The 27,294-nt window shown below is 43.7% G+C and overlaps 1 protein-coding gene across 1 annotated transcript in view; it reads right to left on the bottom strand.

Annotated features, from left to right (window-relative positions):
• The window catches only part of htr4 (5-hydroxytryptamine receptor 4), a 194,704-nt gene extending 192,086 nt beyond the window's left edge, over positions 1-2,618 (bottom strand). Inside the window, exon 1 of the mRNA XM_080900575.1 lies at positions 2,485-2,618. The gene's annotated coding sequence lies outside the window, so the exon portion shown is untranslated. The remainder of the gene's footprint in view (positions 1-2,484) is intronic.
• Between the last annotated feature and the right edge of the window lie 24,676 nt (positions 2,619-27,294).

Here is a 27,294-nt window from a genome sequence, read left to right as displayed (position 1 = left end):
TGTGTGTGTGTGTGTGTGTGTGTGTGTGTGTGTGTGTGTGTGTGTGTGTGTGTGTGAGGGAGAGATCCAGTTATTGATCCAACCTGCTGGACTCTTGCATTTGGTCATTCTGGTCACACAGATGGTAAACGGGTCACATTAAAGCTCTTCTTTAGACTTTAGCCACACTCACAGTACAGACACAGAGCTTCAGCAGCCACCGCGGACAGTGTTGTGCATTCACTAACTTTCCCACTTAGACGTGCAGACTGTTCAGATGACCACACACGTGCATGTTTATTTGTTAACAGCCTGTGTGTTATCCTCCATAAGGGCCTTCATAAAGTGTTTGTGAACCAACATCAGAGCTGAGAGAAAAACCCATCAGATTCATTATCGTGCAGTAGAGACACGAAACATAGTCGATATAAATTTAACAGAGCTCGTCCATGCATGTTCTGACAGACAGCACAAACAGCCGGTGACAAAGAGAACAGCACCGAGCTGAACCAATCATGCGGCTGGGACAGAGCCAGAGAAAGAGCACAGGCGCTAATGTTTGGGCTGCTCCACACTTGAGTGTCAGTGTCATGCTCTTCTTCATTTACATGAGAACGATTCTTAAATAAGTACGTGTTTCCTGTTTGGCTCTATTTCAAACATTTGGAGACACAAAAATAACAATTTTAGTTTGACTTTTTTGTATTAATAATTATTTTATGTCTTTGATTTTTCTTTAAAATGCAGCTCTACATTTTATCGTGTTCAACTTCTGACAGAAGATAAAGATTTAAACCATTTAACCAGCAGTAAAAAGAAACCTTTATATTTATCAGAAACTTACTTACTTTACTTACTTACGTAATCAATTTACTTCATTATATTTATCGATAGTGATGTGAAAAATGTATAATGCTGCTGGCAATTTTATTTATTTAGCACATTTCATAATAGCAAGCTCAATGTGCTTAATGCAGAGGATGAAACCATAGAAACCTGTGTAGGTTGATTGTGCCTTAAGGCAGTGAAAACAGACAAAGAATTATAAAACAATTATTGAGTGCAGGGCCCAGTGAAAAACGTCTGTTTTTAAATGTATGCATATCCATGTGATGTCATGTCTGCTGTTATTTTTCATGCACTGACATATTTCTGGGGATCTGTAGCTGCAGTCTTATTCCCAGCTTTGCCGAGATTGTTGCACTCCTCTCGTTTGTCTGAATGTGACGACTTTTCTCTGAGATTAGAAATCAGACAACAATTCAAAGCTTCTTTTTTTTTTCAGGATTAAGAACTCTGACATGAAAGGAGTAAAAGTATAAAAGTACAGAAATTAGTAAGACAGTACAGTAAGAGTGTCAAATAAATGTACGTACACTAGTCCTTCCTACTAACTGCAGCAGCTGTTACAGCATCTGTACAAGTCGGGGAAATGACACCGACAACACTCGCTCTACTCACTCGGCATTGTGTTAAGATCATCAGCGCACTATATACGTATAGTTTGAGCCAAAGTTAATCTTCTACGAGTCATCCTAACACAACACAACAACTTACAGAATATCACAGAAAAGATCAGCTGCCATACTTCCACCACCACAGCATGACTCTCAATGCTTTGAGCACACTCGCTCAAACACCTAACACTCAGCGAGACGGAGCAGCGGCTGGAGCGCAAACATGTGGATGAGGTGGGTAGGGTCTCTGCTGCTGCGAGTCTACACTCTGCCCTCTGATTGACTAAAACCTCCCAACAAAGCTTAAAGTAAGAAGAGGAGCTGTTGAGGAGAAGACTCTTCGCTGGAAATGGCACAGTCTAATCACCATGAGGAGAAAAGGCTGAACACTGGAATAGGAAGGGAATCAGCCGGTCTGAGCGGCTCTGCGCTGACCCGAGGAGGAACCCGGTCACACCGAGGCCACAGCAGCTGACACTAACACTCCAAACCTGCACCTTTGATCGAGTCGTGCCAATCCCCTGCAGAGCCATAAACGTTACACAATAACGACGATAACAGCAGAGTGCGCAGAAGGAAAAACAGCCAAGTCCAAGTTTGACAAGAGTGAAGGAAGAGTCTGACTCTGCCTGCACACGGGGGTCCTTTAAAAATTGCCTCACACCCTCTGCTCATTCAACATGAAGAGTCTGCAGGTAGAAGCAGGTGAATGTGTCACCTCAGGATCAACCCAACACTCCCCAAATCACGCGAATCCAAACGGACCCACACTCAGAACCAACAATCAGGGACACGCAGTTCAGACGCGCTAACTTACAGGATCCGGTTCCGCTGCACTCACAGTCCGTTACCGATCAGTATCCGCAGACAGGTGAGTAATCCCCGCTGCGTGATCGCGTCTGCGTTTCACACGGAAACTCGCAGAAATCTGAGCATAACATCGCTCCACGGCCAAAGAGCTCCGACTCCCTCACACACGTCATCCCTGCGCGCTTCCTCCGTGCGCGCGCGGAGGTCACGGCAGAACACAGCGAGACGTTTCACTCACCGTTCCTGCGCGAGCATGTCACCACATCCCCACGGTCACTCTGCTCCACTCCGCGCTCACAGCCACGAGCACCGAGGAGCGCAGACCCGCGGGGACGCGCAGAAGGCGATGCGCGTCCGACGCAGAGAGCCGGAGAAAGGGCCAGACAGGTGGAGGAGGCGAGGGGGAAGCTGGAGAAGTGCGCGCAGCCGGAGCTGAACTCAGAACATCCACCCGCTCCACCCGCTGCGCTCTGATCCCTCCTCCTCAGGCCTCAGCCGAGGGAAGCCTGCCCCCCACTCACACCCCCACCTTCGTCACTTGACAAACGTGATCCGTTTGGTCGTTCCTGATGACGTGATCGGGCGAGAGAGAGACCAAGCCTGACCTTGACCTAACATGATCCTTACGGGTCAGGGGTCATAGTGGGATGTGTGATCACTGTCAATATTAGAGTGTAATGTTTCTTATTCTGTGTCTGTGGACAGTCTTTAAAAAGTGTTTGTGAACCAACTTCAAACAAACTCTTTCTGGGGTCAAAATAAACAAAGGCAGAAACACAGTTTCAAAAATTATTATCGCTTTGATGCAAATTAGCATCCACAGCGATCGATAAACGTTTCATAGAGCTGAGCATCAGGCAGCATTCAGCCTGCTGTATGGTGGAGCAGCTGTGAGTGCAGCAGGGCTTTCTGAGGACACAGCATTTTACATATTACAATGGGCCTTAATTAGAATAACACTGAGAAATGTTTGTAGGTCATCAGAGGCTTTTATTTAACAGCAGGACTTAGGACAGCCTCCTCTCATAAACATTTTCATGTCTTACTACATCACTGACAAAACATAATGTATCTGTACGGCAATGTTCCCTCTAATTTGCCATTTATCTGAGCGAACACACAAACTCCCTGAGCGGTCCCTTGGACCACTGTGAGCAACAGCAGACGTGTGCACTGTGGTCATGCCAGCATCAAATCCATCCAAGTCACATGGTTTATTAAAATAATCAAATTACATAAATTTACATTTATGTTAGACTACTTTTAATTAACTGCTTTAGCCCACTTACAATGAAAACTTAAAAAAATCTTGTTCATGACCCGTGTAGTATGTTAACACTATTGGAAGTAAAAATAACTTGAACTCCAATTTTGAAAACACAACTTTCTGTCTTTCTTTCTTTTTTAACAAAAGCTCTGACTTGTATTATGAGTCTGTGGTCTGGGAGAGAGTCCTGTAACTCTGTGTCTGCAAAATACAGTATATAATGACCAATGTTGGGCAATTAATTATATAGTTACTTCTGCAAAAAAAGTTACTGAGTTTTGCAAACAACAAAGTTTTTTGCGGCTGTTTACTTAGAAATGCAGCCAAGGCGTTTTTTTTAAATAAACATTTCAAACTATTTACAGAACAATCAGCTCTTCTGCATCAAATCTGATGCCACACAAATTATTTGTGCCACTCCAAAAATAATTTCTGTCCACTATGAGATAAAGGAGAACAACAGGTCTGACAACAGGAGATGTGTCACTCCTGTAACACCTGTAACATTCAGCAGTCGCCTCATTGTTCTGACACACACAACAAAACTATTGACTACACTACACACTAACTACACAAGATTTGAGCTAAACGTCGCAAATCTCTCACATCTCCAAAGGTTGATTCTGTTCATCTGGACGTAGTTTTGTGGGAGAAACGTTTCGTCACTCATCCAAGTGACTTCTTCAGTCTCAGCTGACTGCAGCTTTCCCCAGTCTTATAAACAGTACATTTGCATAATGACTGAAACCAGCCCACTGAAGGAACAATGGGCTGGGAGGTCAGTTCCTCAATCTTAATTATGCAAATTCTCATGACCATTGATCAACAACCACTGACCAAAACCCACTGATCAATGGCCATGAGTACCATTCACAGAGAGTTGGGGTGTCACGGCGAGTGAGAGGAGCCGTGTGGAGGAAATGAAGGAGGAAGGATCCAAACGCAGGCAGTAGTGGAGAAGTGAGGGTGGTTTATTGAGCACAAAATAAGGACAAACAGCAAATGGAGCACGAACTAAACTAGACTGGAAACAACTAAACTACAGAGCACAAACCTGGACAAGAATGAGAACGAGCAGAGGAGATGGACAGCAGGGTGAACACACGAGCGAGACAATGGTGGTTACACAGACGGACCAGCAACTACAATGACGGAGGACACGACTTAAATACACACAGAGAAACACGGGAATTACACACAGGTGGTGGACACAGCTGGGAACAATCAGTAAGATGAGACCAAGGTAAAACTGAACACTCACATGAGACGCAGACCTTCACAATAAAACATCACACGCAGGCTCGACATCAAGAGACAGACAGGAAATGACATATGAAACTAAACCCACATCTTAAACCCAGATAAACAGAAACATGGAACTCTAATAATAGACATAATCATCACCCTTAACACAACAAGAGAACAAGAAAACAATCTCTGATGCAAAATTACACCAAAACATAATAAACTCAAAATACTGGGTCCCACGGACCCAGAACCGTGACATGGGGAATGGCTGCAATCACAGCATTGTAAGATGGCAAAAGATGTACCCTTAGGCCCCCTCCTCGATTCAGAGATGGTCTTTCCCTTTTCACGTAAATGGCCTCCTTGACTCCGCGCTCAAACCAGCGTTCCTCCCTGTCCACGATGTGTACATCCTCATCATTGAAACACAGCCATCACTCCTAAAACGTCCCCCTTCCTAAACACTAAATGCCATGTTGCCATATCATGTTTTTATTGGTCAACATGGTACATTTTTCGACCAATAGGAAAGGGTGTGGGGTTTTTTGGTTTTGGTGTTGCTCACAGGTGGAGAGTGCTTTCAAGCGTTTTCCTTATAAAACGCTGTTTTTACCATTTCTTCCCACAGTAAATATAAACAATGATAGTATTCAGGAAGAAAACCAAACATTGCAAATATTTTTATGATAACTGGTTTTACGTGGCCTATCAACACAATTTAAAAACTGGTATAAAGTCCACACTTTTTCCATCAATTGCTCCGTCTGTCCTGCTCACATCTCCAATAGTTGTACATGTTGTCATTAACGTGGCTTCACTCCACATCAGCCACACTGCTTTGCTAGCTAAAACACCGGTGTCGGCACATAAGGACGCTGTCATAGCCTGTCAACGACGTTGATTAGCTGTGTATATACGACTGTGAATCGCATCATTGGCTAGATTATGGGATAAGGTGGCATCGTTCTAATCCCACACGGGAGCAGCCAGTCACTCACTGACTAACACTGCAAAACAGAATTGTTAAAGTTTTAATTTTAATTTTTTGTGCGTAACGCAGATTTTCTGTGCGCAGAGAGCTTGCCAGCAGTGAGCAATTGCGCACATGCGCAGTTTAGCGGGAACATTGCTGTACAGTTAGTTCATCAACACAAATACATTTGGATTGGTAGTGAAACTTTCACAATGATAATTCTTTTATTTACACTCTTTTATTGATAGTTTTATTCATTTTAAATGTCTTTAAATGTGATCTCAGAGACTTTATTAACAAGAAAACGTTTCAGGCAGCATTACCTGGGGAATGCACGTGAGTATCATTTGTTAATGTTTCAACAGATTTACAACGTTTGAATTATTTGACCTCCAAATAACGAACCCTCTGCTCTTTAACATAGACTCTCTCCACTTTAACCTCTTACTGATTGCATATCCTGTAAACTTGTTTATTATTTTTGATGTATGGGTTATTTCCATTGTTTTAACTCCAGTTTTTAGTATTATTATTGTTGTTGTTGTTGTTAAAATGGATTTCAAACTGCGCAGTCGTAGATTTTTATTAAATATGGTCTATGAGCGGTTCATTATGGCCCCTAATTCCTGCAGATTGTTGTACAGCTGTTGCTCTAATTATTTGTTAAAAAATAAAAATAAAACAATGGTGAGATAGATTAGGAACAGAAGGGGCCCACAGACAGCCCACGGTGCCCAGAGCTCTGTGTTACGGCCTTGTTTATGGGATCATTACTTTCTAACTGTGATGTTCGGGCCTTCTTTTTAAAGTAATTCCTTCCATGTGTCAGAGATGGATAATAAAATAGGGTAATAAGATAAATATTTAAAGTAGATGACGTGTCAGTGACATATTTTTATTATGTCCGTATATTTCTGTGCAGCTAATCAGATCAAAGTCCTGCAGTGAAAACGGTTTAGCTGTGGTATCTTTGGTATGTCAGTGATGCGAGGCCGCCGCGGTTTATTTCTGTCAACAGAACAGCATCTCAAGGTGCTTCGTTGTGTGAGATGAAGACCTGATAACATCACAGAGTAAACCCACCAATCAACATCACCACTGTGAGCGTCACTCGATTACAGTGGGGACAAAAACACGAAGAAAGAAAGAAAACTCCTTTGAAACCTCGTTTAGAGACAGCGTCTGTCTGCTGATGGTTTGGGCCGAGACAAAACAATAAGAATAAGAATAATACATTTTATTTATAGGGGTTTTTCAAACCCCTCAAAGTTACCAAATGAAAAACATACACAAATAAATGGGAATAAAAAAACATGTAAAACCATAAAACTATAAAAACTGATCAAGTAGAGAGACAGAAGGACCTGAAGACCATAGTATCAAAACATTCAATCAAAGGGAAACTGTGTGTAGTCTCTGTCGTAGGGATATATTTTCTACAGACACATTCAGAAGGAAAAACTGAGAGTTAATCCTGATGTTACCTCTGTGACTTCAGGAGGATGTTTTAGTGTCAGGGAATGCATTAGAATTATAATAATAAAACATCTGAAGCTCAGGCCTCCTTCTTCCAGCCACTGCACCCAGCTCTTCCAGGGGACACTGAGATGTCCCCAAACCAGCAGAGACGCATCATGCATGTCCCAGCTCTGCTCCGGGGCCTCTTCCCAGGTCGAAATGCCTGAAGCAGCTCACCTGCAGGGCACCCAAAGACACCCTGCATGTGCCAGGAGGGCACCTTGTCAGGTGTCTCTTATTCCTACAAATAATGGAGGAAAAACTCAACAAGCACATCATGTCAGACCCGCAGGCCTCTACAACGACACACATCATTTTCTCATGTGTCAAACTTTCCAGATACTGCATGACAATGATTTCCACCTTCAGGCCAAACTATAATTAACAATAACACTAAAGCCTAGCGACAAAGATCATCCTTCTCTGTCTGTCAAGATTTGACAAGTTGTGTCTGGTGCATGACAGCTGGATAGATGGCCCGAGGCCGAGCCGAGGTCCCACCCACTATTTTTCAGCGGAGATGGCAAACGATGAGAATGAGCAAAGAAACAATACCGACACAATCGTCCGCTCACTCTGAGTCAGCATGTGAAGAGCTGGAGTTACGCTCAGAGAAATGAGCTCTGTGGTCTCAAACTGGGCTGTGTTGACTTAAAGCTGGTCACAAACACATCCTGCTCACACAATTGTTAAACATCAGATATACGAATCAAAGTTTTTCTGTGGTGGTTTTATTAACTGTGCTTTAGCCCCGCCCAGCGTCCTTCGCAGCACAAACAAGCCCGTCCATCAAGTGTAGCACTCACCATCCCTCTGAACTCTTTTGTTCTTGCAGATCACAACAGTTTATACCTGCTTGCAGCAGGATGATGAGCTCCGAAGGCAGGTAAAGGAGCCAGAAGAGAGCACCTGCATGCGTCCCGGTCGTCTCACAGCCAAAACTTTAACATCAGTCAGGAGCTTGTTTTAGGAGGAAAGCGTCTCGTTCTGCTGTCTCCGTCTCCCTCTCTCATATCCCGCCACAGATAATTTCTGAGCATGTCATCCTCATCCATTAAGTCCCATTCTGGTTCTCTGACTCCGATAACTCAGTCAAGATTAGACTTCATGAAGGCAGACTGACGCCTTGGTAAGTGAACACAAACTCCAGTTTGTTCTAAACAGAGGTTTGATTTAGTGCAGTTTATAATTTAACCTCTTTGGTTACAACTGCGTCAGCCTGACTCACGAACTGAAGTAAAAGTGCATCATTTCTGGAGGATGGTGCATAAAACTAATTTAATAATTCTGTAATAAAATATTGATTTCACGATAAAAGTAAATTTCAGGATCTCAAAATAGGACACAGAGTCAGATTACCGGTTTCAAAGGTTTCCATCGACACGGGAAGAAACAGTTGGGCTGAGGAGAGGCAGGTACGTGAGGTCAACCACAGGTAAGCTTCCCTCCACACAGGTGTGTTTTCCACAGTGAATGCTTGTCTCTGTGACTGTGGAGGAGAGGGCTGGTACACTGGAGGAGGCAGATGGAGACAGCAGGTAGGTACATAGAGAGAACTTCAGCTGAGAGGCTTTTTTAAGGCTGGAGTAGTTACCACTCTGACACAGTTACCACTCTGACAACTGTAACCATCAGTGAATGGATGGAGAAACTTCTCATACATGTGAAGGTGGCTGGATTGATGGAAGGCAGGCTGCTGCACGGTGCTGTCATGTTTGCTGTGTGCGACAGGCAGAAAGGACCTAAAATGCAGACTCACCGGAGGAATTTAACTCAAAACTCGGTTTTATTGCTGGACTCCAAAAGAACAAAACAAACTGGGAAACTGTCATGGTCCGTGGGAGTTTCCATCTGTGGCTGCTGGTCCCCTCTCCTCCCCTTTGGGGTGGAGCCCACCTGGACCTCATTGCATGCAATCAGCAGGGGGGCTTCTTAAACCCTGAGCAGTCTACCATGCCTCACTAGTTCATTGTGTGCCATCCGGCGGTAACTTGGCCTCTAGTTTTCTTAAACTCATGATCTCTCCGTGTACAGAGGTTGACGTGGCTCGAGCTGCCTGGAGTGTTCTCACCTACCTGTCCTGGTGATCCTTGGCTACTTCTCCTGTTCGGTTACCTGCCCTCGGCCTGCCTCGACCCCCCCGGACCACCCCTCCTCAGTGCACTCTGTATCGGGCCTTTTAAGTAAGGACAATTACTATCTCCAGTCATCCCCCCCAGTCAATAACTCATAATCTCGTTTTAATTATTGTTCTTCGTCTCCTTATAGACCCTCCACGGTTCCCCCGTCCCCGTTGGTTCCCCCTCGTTGTTCCCCACACCTGTCGGCAGCTTGTCCCTCAGCATCCCTCCCAAACCTTTCCCTCTTTTGTGGCTTCCTTAGTTAAATAAAGCTTTTCCTGAACTGCTCACCTGTGAGTCTGCTTTTGAGTCCTTTCCCTGGGCAAAACCGTCGGGTTATGACAGGAAACACATGAACTAAACGGGCAGCTGGGCAAAACTAACAGCAGGGAACGAGGAAGAAATACAAGAGGCTAGCGAGGGAAAACTCAGCTCGGACTAATCACACACAGACACATGAGACCGGGCAAAACACAATACACTAACCCAGTGGTTCCCAAACTTTTTTGCTAGGCCCCCCTTTGTTTTACAAGAAAAATGTTTGCGCCCCCCATTTCATTGAGATGACTTCAAACACCAGAGCTTTCTGGGTCACATCTAATTCTTGTCATGGTGCCACGACAATAACTTGGTCTTAAACACCAAAAGACCAAGGAGATCATTGTAGATTTCCGGAGGAAGGGTCATAACAACCATCTGCCTCTCTTCATTGGCAGTGAGGCGGTGGAGAGGGTGAGCAGTTTTAAATTCTTGGGGGTAACTGTGACCGAGGACCTGTCCTGGGGCACAGTTGCACGGAAGGCCCAACAGCGCCTCTACTACCTGAGGAGACTGCGGAGCGCACACATTCCCAGATCTCTGATGTTGAACTTCTACAACTGTGCCATCAGCAGCGTTCTGACGTATGGATTTCTAGTGTGGTTCCCCAGCTGCACCAAGGCCGATCAGCAAGCACTCCAGCGGGTGGTGAAAGAAGCTGGCAGAATTATTGGAACAAGTCTGCCAGAGATCAGTAATATCTTCCCCACTCGCTGTCTGAGGAGGGTGCACAGTATCCTGCGGGACCAACATCACCCTGCGCGCCACCTTTTCCACCTGCTGCCCTCAGGGAGAAGGTACAGGTCTATACAGGCCAGAACATCCAGACTGGCCAACAGCCTGTATCCACAGGCTGTGAGGCTCCTGAACTCTCTGCCCCCCTCTCACGGACAATAACCATATCCAACTTCTTAATAGCACTGAACTGGTCTGCATTGGTGCATCATATCTTTATTCTCTTTCCCCCTCCTGCTCCCCCCCCCCTTTCTTAAATAGATAACTATCCTATCTGACATCATATCTCACAGTACAATAATATTGAACGGGTTGCATTGTTGTGCTTTGTCATGTTTCTCAGGTCTTCGTCTGAATTTCTTATGAACATTACTTGTCATGTTCTCATGTTGTTGCTAAGGATTGTCTTATTGCACTGGAGTCACACTGAGTTAAATATTTACACTTGGGTTTTAAAGGGTATTTATTATTTTCTTCATTATTTTATTTACGGGTTGTACGGAAGCCCCAAACGCAATTTCATTGTTCTCTGACAATGACAATAAATACTTAAATAAAATAAAAATAAATAAATTTCACACCAGCATTTCTACGACAGGTTTTAAGGTTGTGAGCAGCTCTCTGCTAATAACCACTCATCACAAGTTAGCTTCAGGCAGGATGAATATTTCAAAAGGACAGCTTTATCCAGTCTTATTCATCTGACTGTAAATAATGAATAGCTTAAACACACACACACACACACACACACACACACACACACACACACACACACACACACACACACACACACACACACACACACACACACACACACACACCACCACCACACAGTACTGACCCACACATATAGTTCTTACACACACACTGGACATTCTGGACATTGTTTTCACTTCATCACTTAAATCACTTTAATAATATTTGCACTGCACAAGACACTAAATAATGTGGATTGCACAACACTGGTCATTATATTCTTCATTTCCAGTTAATACTTGTACAGCTGCTGTTGTGTATATATATATATTTATATTTCTTCATACATTCTTATATATTTCTATACTGTGTATTGTGTATTTTGTTGTACACTTATTTTATTTTCAACTTTAATTTATATATTTTATTTTATTCCTTCCTAGTTAAATTTACCCTTTTTAATTTTCATATTTATTTCCTATCTTATTCATAGCCTTTTCTTTTTTTCTTTAGGTCACGAGCAGTTGTCTAAGCATTTCACTGCATATCGTACTGTGTATGACTGTGTATGTGACAAATAAAATTTGAATTTGAAATTTGAATTTGAACACACACACACACACACACACACACACACACACACACACACACACACACACACACACACACACACACACACACACACACACACACACACACACACACACACAACTGCAGCTGCCCCACATCAGAGGGGAAACAGTAAAAGTTCAACAGCCCAGAGGTTTCCCTCCTAATTCTACCAGTTTTCTATAAATTCATACGCAGCACAACTCAGAGGGCTGGACTTTTCCTTTTTAACAGTGCTGTATGTAGTTAATCAGGATGTTCCCCACACATGAAAAAACATGGTAATCTCAGAGATTCTCGGTGGGCTTCAGGTCTGTGGGAAAATGGTTCTTTGGTTCCGGGTAATCTGATGTGGATCAAACCGATGAATCCCAGCTTTGTCATCCTGGAATATCCATCAGGAAATCCTGCTGACTCAGGATGTTCACTCAGTCTGCTCGTCTCATTTTCTTTCCATGACGTAGTTTCCTAATGCTGCTGTGAACTTTGACCTTATCATCTGAAGCAACCCTAGAAACTGCCCCACCAGCAGTGACGACGACCTGGCAGAGAACTGTTCCAGCCTCCAGCCTGATCCACATCAGATCACCAGGACTCGGACTAAGTGACTGTCTGAGGACCCATCTTCAGATATGTCTAAGAAACTAGAGGCTGCTTACTGCAGTCAGGATGAAACAGCCTGAAATCAGCTGAAACACAGCCATGACTGAGATAATGGTCCACAGAAGATTCTCACATGTATGCTCAAATTCACAGGCAGGGAGGCATTTAACCTTATCTGTGTGTGTGTGTGTGTGTGTGTGTGTGTGTGTGTGTGTGTGTGTGTGTGTGTGTGTGTGTGTGTGTGTGTGTGTGTGTGTGTGTGTTTCCTTCGTCTTTCTTCGTTGTTGTTGTGTCACATATTTTCATTCTCATGTCCAGAACAAAACCCATGAAACAGCCTGTTGGAAAAAAGGCTTTTTAATCATGACGCCGTTTCCTGAAACTTCGTAATATTTACTACAACTAAACATCCAGCAGCTACTGAATCGACTAATTGGAAACATGAGACAGTCCCTGGCAGCAGCAGGGACCTGCTGAGCTCTTTCAAATCCCTCCTGTTTCTGCTCAGATACTCCGGTTAAAGAGCTAATTATGTTTGGGAGCGGTCTTCCAGCCGCTTAACACACACCGAAACATACGCACAAGCACAGATGCACGGATATATCTGAAACCCCTAAAAATGTTTTCTCTGACCTTGGTGCTGTGAAAGTGTCCATCCATCATGGGTCAGTATCCGAACGTTCTCACAGCAGTAAATCAGGCAAACACGGACAGAAAAGCCAGAACGTCATCAAAGAGTGAAAGCAATGTTCTGATTGCACACGATTGATCGCAGAGCGTCAACTAAAAGGAACAGCAAGTGTGCAGCTCCTTCTCTTTGATAACACAGTGACAGTGAGAAGGCACCGCTGATGGCATGAGAGAGCAACTCGGGCTTGGTATCTTGCCCAAGGATACAGACTGGAGCAGACAGGGATTGAACCACCAACCTTCCCATTACTGGTCACCTTCTGAACTACAGACACCCACTGTGTGTGCGCGTCTGCGCGTGTGTGAACGATTTCTCGGATGGATGCCAGCGTGATTCCTCACCTGCACGACCAATTCCAATAAATTCAAGTGACAATGAATGACAAATGGCCATTGCAGTAATGTGGACATCTCTAACGGGTGACTGGTGTGATGAGAAGAGCATTCACAGGGCACCCAGAATAAAACAGCATAAAGAAAGAAACACGTGACTCAAAGGAAAGAAGCGCTAAACCAGTTTTACACACATTTTAAATATGAAAAGACAATAAAACTGTCATTACTAGATGATATTCTGGTCAGAAACAATGTCAGATTCTTATAGGTTGTATAAGATGATGTGGCCGTTTCTTGGTCCGGATGGTGTCAGTGCTGCGAGGGTGCAGAAGCTGCATCATCATGGAGACGAGACAGCCGGAAAAAATGAGGAGCCATCAGAGTTTTTGTCTAAACAAAAGAAGCAGCGATGCGCCACGCTGCTGCACAAGCTCTATAACCACAGAGGCTTCAAAGGAAAGAAGAGGTCCGTATGGTGAGTGCAGCAGCTGTTTTATTGTTATATTGTGTGAGAAGAACTGTGGAGAAACGCAGACTTAATAAGACAGAAACAACATAACACTGTGAGGAAAAGGGAGATGGCCAAACCATCTAATACCAGGTAAATTATGAGATTATTTAGCCCTGAAATGAACCGTTTGTGGCTGAGCAAGTCTGTCTGGAGGCCTGAGCAGAGATGGATGCTGGCCAGCAGCAGGCTCAGAACCCACAGTCCATCCGCTGACACTGAAAACTGCAGAAAATATGAAGCAAAGCAGCCAATGATCACCCGAAAACAGGAGCAGCAGTCACGCTTTCTGCTGCTGCGCTGAAAACCTTTTTCAGGGAATAAAGATCCGTGGCAACGCTGTTTGATTTACACTTCTGTTAAGTTTTCTGTCAGCTCTGCACTGTCTTTGCCATGACCTCTCTCTCTCTTTGTCTTGGTCATAAAATGGAAAATATTCAGTTATTCCATCATATATATATATATATATATATATACACACACACATATATATACACATATATATAGTATACATTATAAACTGGTTATGGAGACTTTTCTAAAATCATCATAGGGTTGCTTTTGTGTGAGACCCAAGTGCAGGACTCAAAACTCAAAAGCTGCTTTATTATTAAACTAATGAAACATAATCAGTCTGACAAGCCAGGAACCAGGAAACAAACAACCAGGAACCAGGAAACAAACAACCAGGAACCAGGAACCAAGCCAAAGGACCATGGACCGTTGGCTTGGAGTTTTTAATGCTGAAATGGCGCTCTTATTATCTGCCGCGAGAGTTCTCAGCTGTGTTTTTGGCCATTGTTTACATCCCGCGGCGAGCTGACTCCGCGGCAGTGCTCGGCAAACTCCATGACGTCATCAGTGCATTAGAGACGCTGTTTTTATCGCCGCTGGTGACTTTAATAAATGCAACCTATGGACAGATCACCTGGACCTGCCAGAACCGCCAGACCACCCAACCCCCTCCCCCGCCAGAGGTCACAATAGACCAGGTGCACAAAGCCCTGAGGAGGATCAACCCCCGCAAGGCAGCAGGACCAGACAACATCCCAGGACAGGCTCTTAAAGCATGTGCCAATGAGATGGCGGAGGTTCTTTCTTCAACTTCTCCCTCAGCCAGAACACTGTCCCCACATGCTTCAAGACCACAACCATCATTCCTCTCCCCAAGAAAAGCCCAGCCACCTGCTTGAACGACTATAGGCCAGTTGCACTCACTCCAATGATTGCGAAGTGCTTTGAGAGAGTGGTGCTGGCCTACATCCAGAGCAACATCACAGACACTCTGGGCCCCCTGCAGTATGCCTACCAGTCCAATAGGTTTACGTCAGACACCATCGCTGCTGCCCTTCACTATTCACTCTCCCACCTGGAAAACAAAGACTCATACATACTGTCATCCCACATAAACTCACTCACAAGCTGGCAACACTTGGCCTACATCCCACCCTATGTGACTGGCTACAGGACTTTTTGACTGGCAGGCCCCAGTCCGTCAGGATCGGCAACAGGACTTCAGCCAGCATTATTACAAAAACTGGCGTCTCGCAAGGTTGCGTCCTCGGTCCCATCCTCTACCCCCTGTACACCCACAACTGTGTCACCTCCAACAAAGATAACATAATTTTGAAGTTCGTGGACGACACTGCAGTGATCGGCCGTATCACTGGAGAAGATGAGGCGGCTTACAGGAGAGAGGTGACCGGTCTGGTGTCATGGTGTGAGGATAACAACCTCACCCTCATCACTGGCAAGACAAAAGAGATGATAGTGGACACGACGGAGAAGAGGAGGCCTCACCAGCCACTGTTTATCTGGGGGCTTGAGGTGGAGATGATGAGAAGCTTAAGATACCCGGGCCTCTACATCTCTGAGGACCTTACCTGGACACTGAACACCACACAGCTGGTCAAGAAGGCTCAGCAGTGGCTGTATTTCCTGAGAAGGCTGAGGAAATTTGGTATGTCAGCCAAGATCCTCAGCAGGTTCTACAGCTGCATTGTGGAGAGCACACTGTCCAGCTGCATCACTGCCTGCAGAGAGTGATAACAACCACGGAGAAGATCACTAGGACCCCGCTGCCCTCTCTGCAGAGCATCTATAATCGCAGAGTCCAGAAGAGAGCTGCCTCCATCCCCAAAGACCCCCCCACACCCCGAACAGTTCTGGTTCCTCCGGTTTCCCTCTTGTGTGTTCTGACACAGCTTAGCAGGCTATGTTCAGAGATGCTGAGCACATCACCCGGTAGGGAGCAAGTGGTCTTCAGAGTTTTGGCTTCTGAAGCGCTGAATGAAGCTCCTCTCCAAAGCTCACATCCATGAATCTTCTCTGTGGTCTTCCTCTTTCCTGCTGCCTGGCATCTCCATCATATTCACTTTCCCTCTTCTGTGCACGTCCAAACCATCTCAGCCTCTCTGACTCTGTGCTGGCCCTCATTTCTAATCCCGTCCATCCTCCTCACGCCCAGTGAACATCTGCACATACTTCTGTTTACACCCTTTAGCACATTTCCATCTCTATCCTTAATCACGTTTTCTCTGGATTACTATGGGCTCTTTACCTCACAGCAATAAGCACAGAAGCACTGAATGTATTTTAGATCAAACACAAGGAGTAGTAAACCAGTCTAAATCATGCTGGATGAGTCCGCCACTCGTCCAGCATCCTAACACGGCAAGTCTAGCTCCCTGAAACAGACGTCACGTGTGCAGTAAAGAAGCCAAAAATCAGGCTTTTGAAATCCAAAGAACCACAGAGAACTGAAATGAACCAGGAATAACTGCTGAAAGTAACATCAGACAAAACTCAAGCTCCCAGGAACCCCAGCACACGTATGTCAAAATGACCACGGAGTAAACCAGTAAACCAGGTGATTATCTGGACAACAGTCACACATCGCAGGACAAAGCAGCTTAAATGACATACATATTATGTATATATTAATTACATATTAATTATTGTATGGAAATATACATATCTCAATATATGATACATTAAGTGGGCTTGTGAGCACTTATTAAATGTGCTTCCTTTTAAATTTTCTTGCGCTCATTTGTGTGAATCCTTCTTTCGTGCAGGGTGTCGGACAGTTTGGCGCCCTGAGATTGTGACATAAGCGAGCGCCTCAGACTTTGGACTTTTATTAACGATGAACTAGTGAATTTCTTTGACCTCCTGGATGATTAGTCACACTGTATATCTTATCCACACCCTCCATAAACTCTGACTTCCAGCTCTCACTCAGATGAGCCCATCAGAGGTTATCAGACCCGAGGAACCTTTAGACCTGTGTAAAAACGAAAGACCTTAGGCTGACTTCATGTTTATGGCAGATTAGAAAATATTTGCATAGAGATGGTGATGATAATGATTATGGCATCACAGCGAGCGTAGCAGACTCCTAATTGAGGATCCTTCATTACAGTTTTTTCTGAATACTTAAACCCTAACTGTGATTCATATAGCACAATTTCTAAAACTATTAATACTTATAGCAAAACCACTCACTGAGTTTGCAAAACTAAAAGCACAAACACTGCTTTGCACTCAGTTTGCCATTTTGTAACACACACTTTGCAAACCTGTAGCTACAATCTACTGCACAGCACTCTTTTTGCAGAACTGTAAACACAACTCACTGCTTTACACTCAATTCCCAAATGATCAACGCACTCCTAGCAAAACTATACACATTTACGGCCATTATTTACACTATTTTGCCAACTGTCTGGCACACTTTCACATGTGAAAACTGTTTTAGATAATTAGTTCACTTTGCAATCAGCCTAAGCGCTATAATACAGGTAAGCTGTGTGTGCGGAGTACAATGGAGGGAGCAGGAAGAGTGAGAAGTAGAAGAGGCCGAGCAAGAGGACGTGGAGGTGAAGAAGTAGGATGAAGAGGACGACACGGACAAGGAGGAACAAGAGGAGGACAAGGAGGGGGGAGAGGAAGGGTAGGAAGAGTAAGAAATAGAATTGCTGATGACATCAGAGCTACAATAGTGGACCATGTAATCAACAGGGAATGACCCTGAGGGAAGCTGGCCAACGGGTCCAGCCTAACTCGAGCCGCTACACTGTAGCAAGCACCATGAGGACATCTTGAAATGAGAATCGGTTAGTACAGTCACTTCGCACAAAGATTTGTAGCACTGCCATATGCCAATGAGAAACACACCAATACCATTGATGTAAAAATACTGAAATTGTTACTTTACAGAATTGCTAGATGACCAGATGCTGGGGGCAGAGGAAGCATGTTCACTGCAGACCAAGTAACCCATATAGTCATTATGGCGATTGCAAATAATCCTATACTTGGAAATAAACACTTGTGTTTGTTTTGATGTGTTTGAATAAACACCAGTACTTGAAGTTTGGATCCCTCTATGCTTATGGATCTATGACAGAAGTATGAGCTCAAACTGACATAGCCTACCTTGTGCACAGGGAAGGCAAACGCCAGATGTGTTTTGTATTCATACCATCAGTGTGCAGTTGGCGCATTGTGTGCTTAGTAGATGATGGCTTGTGTGTACTGTTTGATACGGAAACACCATTTTTACGAAGGTGTGAAGAGTTACAGTTTTTTACAGACGCTAGGACACATTTCTCAATACTTAGGTCACGTTTGCAAAACTCCTCACACAGTGAGCACAACAGAAGTCTATGTGGGCTAAACTGAGGACCAGTTATCATTGTTTTGGCACAAAATGCATTCAATGACTACATCTCTCAAATTTCATGAATTATCTTCTCACTCAGACACAACAACTGCCAAAAATCTTTGTACGTACAGGACATTTTGCATGTGCTTACATACTGTTTTCAAAACTGTTAAACTTATGGCCAAAACAATAACACAATGCAAAACTTGAAAAGACAGCAAAATCCAACAGCAATATTTTATTGAAACATATTTTAAATCTAAAAATGCAGTTTAACCAGCCACAGCTGATTCTCATTGTAGATGAACATCTACACAGGTGTTACTCCTTCAATTTTTCAACTCCTTCAATTCTGGCAGCCAGAAGATTCTTTCCTAGGTGTGTTGCCCTAGATGACATAAGATGTGATGTGGATGAGAACCTGTGGCCAAATGGAGAAGACCGAGTAGATTAGCATTACTATTGTATGTGTATCAGTGGATGGTGTGTATACAAATTCTTGATCGTGGCTCAAGAGTTAGGAGTTCGCCTTGTAATTGGAAGGTTGCCGGTTCGAGCCCCGGCTTAGACAGTCTCGGTCGTTGTGTCCTTGGGCAAGACACTTCACCTGTTGCCTACTGGTGGTGGTCAGAGGGCCCGGTGGCGCCAGTGTCCGGCAGCCTCGCCTCTGTCAGTGCGCCCCAGGGTGGCTGTGGTTACAATGTAGCTTGCCATCACCAGTGTGCGAATGTGTGTGTGAATGGGTGGGTGACTGGATATGTAAAGCGCTTTGGGGTCCTTAGGGACTAGTAAAGCGCTATATAAATACAGGCCATTTATTTTGGGATTACTTAGTGCAAAAAAAATAAAAATACATAAACAAATATTAACGAATTCTGCATGATGTCTGATTCATTCCAGTAACATATATTGAAATTATAAACAGAGATGTGTCCTTGTTTTACACAAGAAAACACTGTGTAATGCTACATGTTGTTAGTATTTTTTAGGTCATTGTTTTGTGGGTGACGAAGTGTGTTTGTTGGCTGTCAACCTTTGCTAGTGTTCTGGAAGAATGAGTTTATTTGAGACCTGAATTAAGTGTTTTGGTAGTTGTAGTGCATTTTGAATGTGAAATGAACTGCTTTGCCAAGCTGAAGGTCAGTTAGGAGGATTGTGTGAAGAGTTTTGCAAAAGTGACCTAAGTATTGGGAAATGTGTCCTAGCGTCTGTAAAAAACTGTAATCTAGCTGTGTTTGCTTTTGCAAGAGAACTACAATGTTTTGATTATTGGGTGACAGGTTTTCTTATTTGTGTGAAGAGTTTTGCAAAAATAGCCAATAGTTACAAAAAATGTGCTTAAGCCATCAGAAAAAACTGTAAATAACTAGATCAGCCTGTTTCACACAGAGTCTGAGGTGTCCGGGATCATTCTACAGGTTTGTAAAGTGCTTAAAGGGATTTCTGTGTGTGTGTGTGTGTGTGTGTGTGTGTGTGTGTGTGTGTGTGTGTGTGTGTGTGTGTGTGTGTGTGTGTGTGTGTGTGTGTGTGCGTGTGTGTGTCTGTGTAACTTGTATCAGAAAGGTGGAATGTTTTTAATGATGATGAGGTCATGTGTATTGTGAGTTTGGTGCAGGAGGGTGCAGATGTAACACACACACATTAATAAATGAAGCTAATCCACAGACAGAAACCTGCACAGATCTGCAGCTCGTATTGAAACAAATTACCATCATATGTTTCCTCCTCTGTCGACCTGCTGTGTCATCCCTCATTGGTGTAATGAATTTAATTACTTTGTCATTCCTTCCTCTTATCTGTTGCTATTCAGCTCATTACTCATTATTCATCTGCATCTCAAAGCTGCCGTGACTGCCAGGGTCTGCGGCTCCACAGGTCACTGAGCTTTTTTCTGTGGATTCCTCTGTGACAGCGAGAGACAAAATCTTTGTGCTGTTTCAGTTCAAGTTCTTCTATCTGAAAAAAAGCTCCCACTTCACCCCCTCAGAATCTGCCATGCAAAATTAACATGTCCATGCTATGAAATGTTACATGTTGCAGGTTTTTCTGTAGAGAATGAATGCGATGCTGTTAATGTGATACATGTGATCACTGAGCCTGATTCTGCTGCAGATGACGAATCTTAGTGAAAACGCCCTTGTTAGCAGAAAGAAGCTGTAATCAGATTGTGCTCAGCTGAAGAGGCAGAAACAAAGCACAGAGAGGAGGCTACTTACTCTGTGCAACCAGAGTAAGTAGCCTCCTTTCTGAAGCACATGATTACAGCACAGAAACTCGATCTTCTCGCTCTGTTTTGCAGAACACATTGGAGGGATTTCCAGCATGAACGGCTGTTTAAGGTCACGCTGAAACATCTCGGTCTGATATAAGTCCAGACTTTTACTGGACATTTGTTTTGTGAGTCACATAGAAGTGAACCTGCTGCTGTGTTTGCATCATCATCCTGCTGCATAACCGGAGTGCTCCTGAGCTTCTGTCTCATCAGTCTTGAGTATTATCCAGATGTTTGTTGGCAGATGTGAGACCAGCATTTGTGTTCTTCTTGGTCAGCAGTGATTTTCTCCTTGGACTCTCCCATGGAGGCTATTTTTGCCCTGCCTATTTCTTATGGTTGAATCATGACCTCTGACCTTAACTGAGCTAAGTGAGGCCTGCAGGTCTTCACATGTTGTCGTCAATGGACTTTTGGAGTAATTTGGTAGACCAGTCGGTCGCTCCCGGGAATGATCAGCACTGTTCCAGGTTTCCTCCATGTGTGGCCCTCACTGCAGTCCCACAGCCTTACACATGTCTCTGTAACTTTTCAGACTGAGAGATATCAGCGAGGTCATCTCAGCTTTCTAAAAATGGTACTGACTGATTAAACACAGGGTGTGTGACTGTTTCACAAAACACAGGTACATTTGTTTAAAAAGTGCCTTTTGTGCTCGGTCGAGTTATATTTGCCTAATATTAGAATTTGTTTCATCTTAAGTGTGCCAAATATGCAAAAACTAAGAAATCAGTAAAACGAGTAAATATATTCCCAGCTCTGCAGAGAGCTTACGTTTGATATCTTCATATTTATATTTTAACCTCCTAGGACCTGGCGTCCACATATGTGGACATCACATTTTGGGTTATTTAGACCAAAATACTAAATTTTGCTCTACAAGGGCCTGATATCCACTTATGAGGACATTATACTGCTACTGTTCTATTGAAATTTTAAACGAATATCCTCTTATGTCACTCTCATTTTTCTTAGAAACAAAAAATCTGGTAAAAAAAAATCTGGTAATTCTTTGTTTTTACGTTCATCAGGTCCCAATCAGCCCAAATATCAAAGAGAAATGCATGCCATGAAAGAGTTCGGGTCTTAGGAGGTTAATGAAGCTTCAACTGAGCTTCTATGACAAAATAGTCTCATCCCAGGATTAATGGAGCTAAAGACAAAAATGAGAAAATGCTGCAGTGAGAAAAGAACTACATGAAAGATGAGCGTGAGCAGATATTTGATGTCTTTGATTTTGATGACTAAAGAAACAGAAACACGCTACAGCTGTGATCAAATCTGTGAAGCAGCTGCTTTTCTCTGCACTCATGTCACAGTTTAACATGCTGTCATTGTTTGCAATCACCTTACGCTGTAATATTAATAACTCTGTGGATTATCAGAAATGCTGTTCATTTGGCATTTCCTTTTGTGGTTGCAGAGAAACCGCAGGAATCTGACCGTGTTTGATTATTGTTGCAATCAAAAAAGTCTGAAACAAAACGCTGAGACACAATAAGAAGCGAACGGAGTCTTTCTGTTTTTGAAACTCCTCCTTTATTCATAACGCTGCCTCACTCTTTGTTCTGCTCGCTCTCATTTCTGAAATGAAAGCTCGCTTCACACCACCTCTGCCTCGCTCTTTTGTTAGTGTCACCTTTTTATTCCCAGCAGGGACAGAATGAAGTGTTTCCCACTTATTCCCACTGTGTGCTCTGCTTTAGCAGGAAGAATTCATGCTCGGGTTTTGGACTTTTAAATATTTGCTTTTTAATCATGAGATTATTTTTAATTTGTTGCAAAGTGAAACAGATTGATTTTTTTAAAGTGGAAGGTAATTTATTCATTTTTACAGCTTGTGCCTTTAATTATATTCCCTGGACACCACTGACAATCTGTGTTTATGGGAACTACAAGCAAAGTTGCAGCTCAGCGAAACTGAGAAAGTTTTCAGAACTTTATGCAGAGTTGTTATCTTAAAAAAGACCCGGTTAGAGCAACTTCCTCAGTGAAGATGTACAGTACTTGGAGCAACTTGATTTTCCTGTGTGAATGATACAGCTGACACATGTGTCGATATGAATCAGCTGACCTGGCTACAGGTCAGAGGATCTGAACCTACGATTTAAGCGAGCTGTCAGTTGGCTTTTAAACAGCAGCTGGTTCATGCTGACACTAAACTCCCCTGATGTGAGAGCAGATGCTGAAACTACAACATCCTCCTCTCCTCTCATGAAGGATGCTCCAGTGTCTCCTCTGCTGAAGGAGGTAACAAAGGGGCACTGAAGCTCCTTTCCTTCTTATTTAGAGGGTCCAAGTGGCTCGGATATCTAACTCGTGCTAACTGATGCTCAGCTTCCATCACAGCATAGGTTGGTGCCCCGCCTTTGCTTTTTCTTTCTCAGGCTCCTCCCACCTCAAAGAAAATGACCTCACCTGTTTGGGAGTGCGTACTCACAGGTTTCCTGTCTGTCTTCTCCGGGAAGGATGCTGCCTCTGAAACACTCAGTTTGCATTTGCTGCAATTTAGTTAAAGCCATGTTTATTTTAAAGATCTACATCATTTGCTTTCTTTGATTTATTCTTGTTTTTGACATAGTAAACATGATTTCTGTGAGGATCTGAAATCTTTATCATGTCCTTTATCACGCGAATAGCATACACGGCACAGCTCCCAGGATCAGCAGATGACCTTTAGCTTTTTAAATGTTTGACGTTTCCTCTTCACTTCAAATGTGCTTCCTGGTTCGTCTCACCTGTGGAAATTTTACCTGCATTGATGAGACAGAACTTTTAATTTTGGAGGAGGCCATCAGCCCTGATCCATCGCCTCTGGGGTGCGGGACTTGCAAAACTCGAGGCACATTCTCTGAATCGTGTCAACACATTTTAAGGTTTTCACTTTGCAGCATTAAAGGACGTGCAGGAAGGTCGGGCTGTAGTTAGGGGCCTGATTAAAATAGAAGAGCATCTGCTCTTTAAACGTCATCGTACTCGGGACGCTCACAGACGCTCCTCTGCAGACGTGCATGAGTACATGTCACAAGTCGTGTGTCACATGTTCAAACGATTACTTGGACGGACAATGTGTTTACATGAAGCCTGCTGGCAGACAGTCTCTCTGGAAGCAGGAACAGCTGTGTAGGTGTTTCAGGCACTGCTGAGGACAATGAAGAGCACAGAGAAGCAGACTTAGGGCCTAATTTCTGAACGTTTTTCCAGGCAGTAACGCAGAGCCTCCAGTGACCTCTGAAAGGTCACCAACAGGATGGCTCGTGTCTCCGCTCTCTTCAGAGCTTCAGACTTTTGTTCTTACCTTTCCTCGTTGTAATTTCGCCCACCGCGCTGTCTCAAAGCAGCTACTGTTTCCCCCATTACCCTCCCTCCGGTTCGACTTTTCCCACTAACACAAATATTTTCATAGTTAGGAGCAATCATTTTCTCTGAGGAGGGGGGGGGCGAGTTTGACAGAGCCCAGAGCTTCACATGTGACTGAATGCTGGTAAGAGGAGACTTCCACACGGAGGCCTCTTCAAACTTAGTTTGACTTCTTTCTCCAAAAGTTCTCAAAGTCTGATTGCTGCAGAAGTATTTTGGTCTCTGAATGTCTTCGCAAACACCATCTGTGCCACGTAGGTGGCGAGAGGTAGAAAGCTGAATTGTTGCATTTATATTTTTCCAGTTTTTCCTCACAGGGAGAAGATGATTGGGACTGATGACTCACATTTACATACTGTTGCCACAAAGCTCAGCGTGATGCCTCTTTCAGATGCCTGATTTGATTCGCTGTACCTTTTTACTCTGTCTGCTTTCTTTCAGCCTATTTTCATTATCACGTTCTCTTTAAACAGTCAAAGGCCTATTTCTTCCACCTTTTAATTACTGTGGCTCATTCTTCAAATAATCCCAAAACTTTTTAAACTCCAAACTTTTGTTGAAAGAAAGAAGAAGCCATGATCAGATAAATTCAAAGATCGATAAACTTGGACTCACCCAATGGTGATATCAGTGCATAGAAACGGGAGCGAAGATTAAAGACATTTAAGAAGAAAAGTTGCTGCATTTGTTGTAAAAGTAAGATGAGCTCAGCATGAAAACAAAATCAAATAAAATGACAGCTGTAAAAACTGTGTCAGTGTCCACCAGGCTCAGGAACTGTCACTTTATCAGCAGGCTTCATTCATGTGCCACATTCTCTTTGTGTTGCTCAGACCTGTACTCTAGATCTCTGTTAGCACCTGGAGGTGTCATTGTGAATGTGTTTGAATGCTGCTCGCTGTTCTTGTTGAATTCTTCTCCCTCTGCTCTGATTAAGTGACCTGATCTGACTCTGTAGGCCGCCGCTGTCAGAGCTGACTCCAGCTCTGACAGCGGCGACGTGTCCCTCCCCTTTACACACAGAGTGGACCAGCTGTGACTCTAACAGGGAACAACTTTTAGCCAAAATCTGAGAAGTGCTCATTAAAGGCTGAAGTGGACCAGAGAGCCAGACTGAGGCTGCTGAAACATCAGGAAGACAAAAAGTGATGAAGGACAGTTACTGCATGGAAACATTAAGAGCCTGGGGGCTTGGAGTGGGCACGGTGCACTACTTCTGCCTACGATCTTATCATCCACAATAAAATGTTGAGGGCCATGGCAGGATGGAGGAGTGTAGACAAAACCGCTTTAAAGAGCAGACCGGGCAGGGTTTGTCGGCTGGAGCAGAGTGGACTGTCTGAACTGTGGTCTGGAGGTAAAGTAGTTCCACCATGAGGGAGGAGAGCAGAGGCACTGAACTGGGAAACAGTAATCTGAGGAACCTGAGCAAGGCAGACTGTAAGAGGGAAAGATCTAGGATATTGGGAAGGTTGGTGACTGCATGGAGGGAGACACAGCATGCGACCAACCAAGATGAACTGCAAACAGACCTTCAGGGGGTCTCAGGTTGGTGTCACCGATCCTTAAATGTTGCACGCTCAGATTAAACATTAAGCACAGGCTCTTCCTCACAGACCTTGAATATGACCCCATCCACGAGCTCCTCTTTACCGAAAGCCACGAAGGCTGTTTGGTAAAATATTTATGAGTGCAGAGTGGACTGTAGCTGCTAGATAAACTTTCCACCAGCAGCATAGTAGCAGTGGTTGATTTAAAGAAGTCAGTCAGAGGAAAGGAATTTAATTCAGCTCTAATACGCGTGTAAAATCCCACAATTAAACTCAAAGTGACATCGACTCCGTGCTGTGCACTCATAAATCAGGCTCCCCGCGTCCTCTCTGATGGTGCCAAAGCTGTGTTTGTGTGTCTGAGCTGCTGGATGATGACACATACATCTAATTTATGTGCCGACGAGCTTCATTCTTCCTCCCACGTCACACCTGCAAACAAACAGTAATAAAGTGCCTGTTGGTGAAAGAAGCGTGAGCTGAAATCAATAAGATTTCCAATCGACTGTCACCCTCATTTCCTCTTCTGACTCTGTCTTAGCCGGGCTGCGGCTGTATGGAGTAATTCAGCTGTAGACAAGCATTTCCTGACAGCTTTATTTTCTGCTCTGTGATGAATTCTGCATATTTTCTTACATGATTCATATAGCTCAGATGGTGTATCGGTATTCTACAAAAAACACAGGATACAGATTAAAAATGACACGAAGTACTTTGTAAGGTTTAAACCATTTAATACCTTTTATATTCCCACAGACTGCTGCTAAATCACAAAGGAGTTGAATTTGAGATTCGTTTATTTTCAAAGCCAAGACAGAAAAGCCACGTTCCTGTTTTTTTCATAGACAGATGAAAATCTCTGTCCATGCTGTCTCTGTCTGCCGGGTCCACTCTCTTTAAACGCACACTTTGGAAGTCCTGGCTTTTCCAAACCAGATGTACTGGATGTCATTTAAAACCATGAAATAAGACGGAGACACTGTTCCCTGACTCAGCCTCCACGGAGGCCCAACCTTTCTTTAGAGGTTTATGAAGTAAAGCGTGTGATAGGTGGAAATTTGAGCCACATATGAACAACGTGCTATACTTCAGATAAGCATATAGTTAGAGCTGGGTCAGGTGACCCTGAATCCTCCCTTAAATATGAGATTCCCATGATGCACTGGGTGTTTCTTCTTCAATGTGTTTATGTTGGGTTTAAGTCAACTCTGCTGGTAAACAGAACCTGTTACTGAAAGCAACCACATAGACACCAGAGATGGGCAGTAATCCGATTACTTTTTTCAAGTAACGAGTAAAGTAAGGGATTACTATTGCAAAAACGGTAATTAGATTACCGTTACTTTCCCGTAGGAACGCTGCGTTACTGTGTTACTAAAACCGTGATTTTTTTGCGAGAATGTCTCACGACAGTGACGTAAGCAAGTGCAACGTTCGTGACAACAGCTGTGTGCAGATCAACAATGGATAACATATCGAGTGCGGCAGATAGTATGAGCGTGCAGCGTTTAAAGCGTGGAAGCACTGACCTTACTTTGAGTTTGATTCCATAAAAAGTGACAAAAACATTAGTGTC

Source organism: Rhamphochromis sp. 'chilingali' (genome assembly GCF_963969265.1).
Source record: "Rhamphochromis sp. 'chilingali' genome assembly, chromosome: 13".
Taxonomy (NCBI): domain Eukaryota; kingdom Metazoa; phylum Chordata; class Actinopteri; order Cichliformes; family Cichlidae; genus Rhamphochromis; species Rhamphochromis sp. 'chilingali'.
This window is presented reverse-complemented; position numbering and strand designations above follow the sequence as displayed.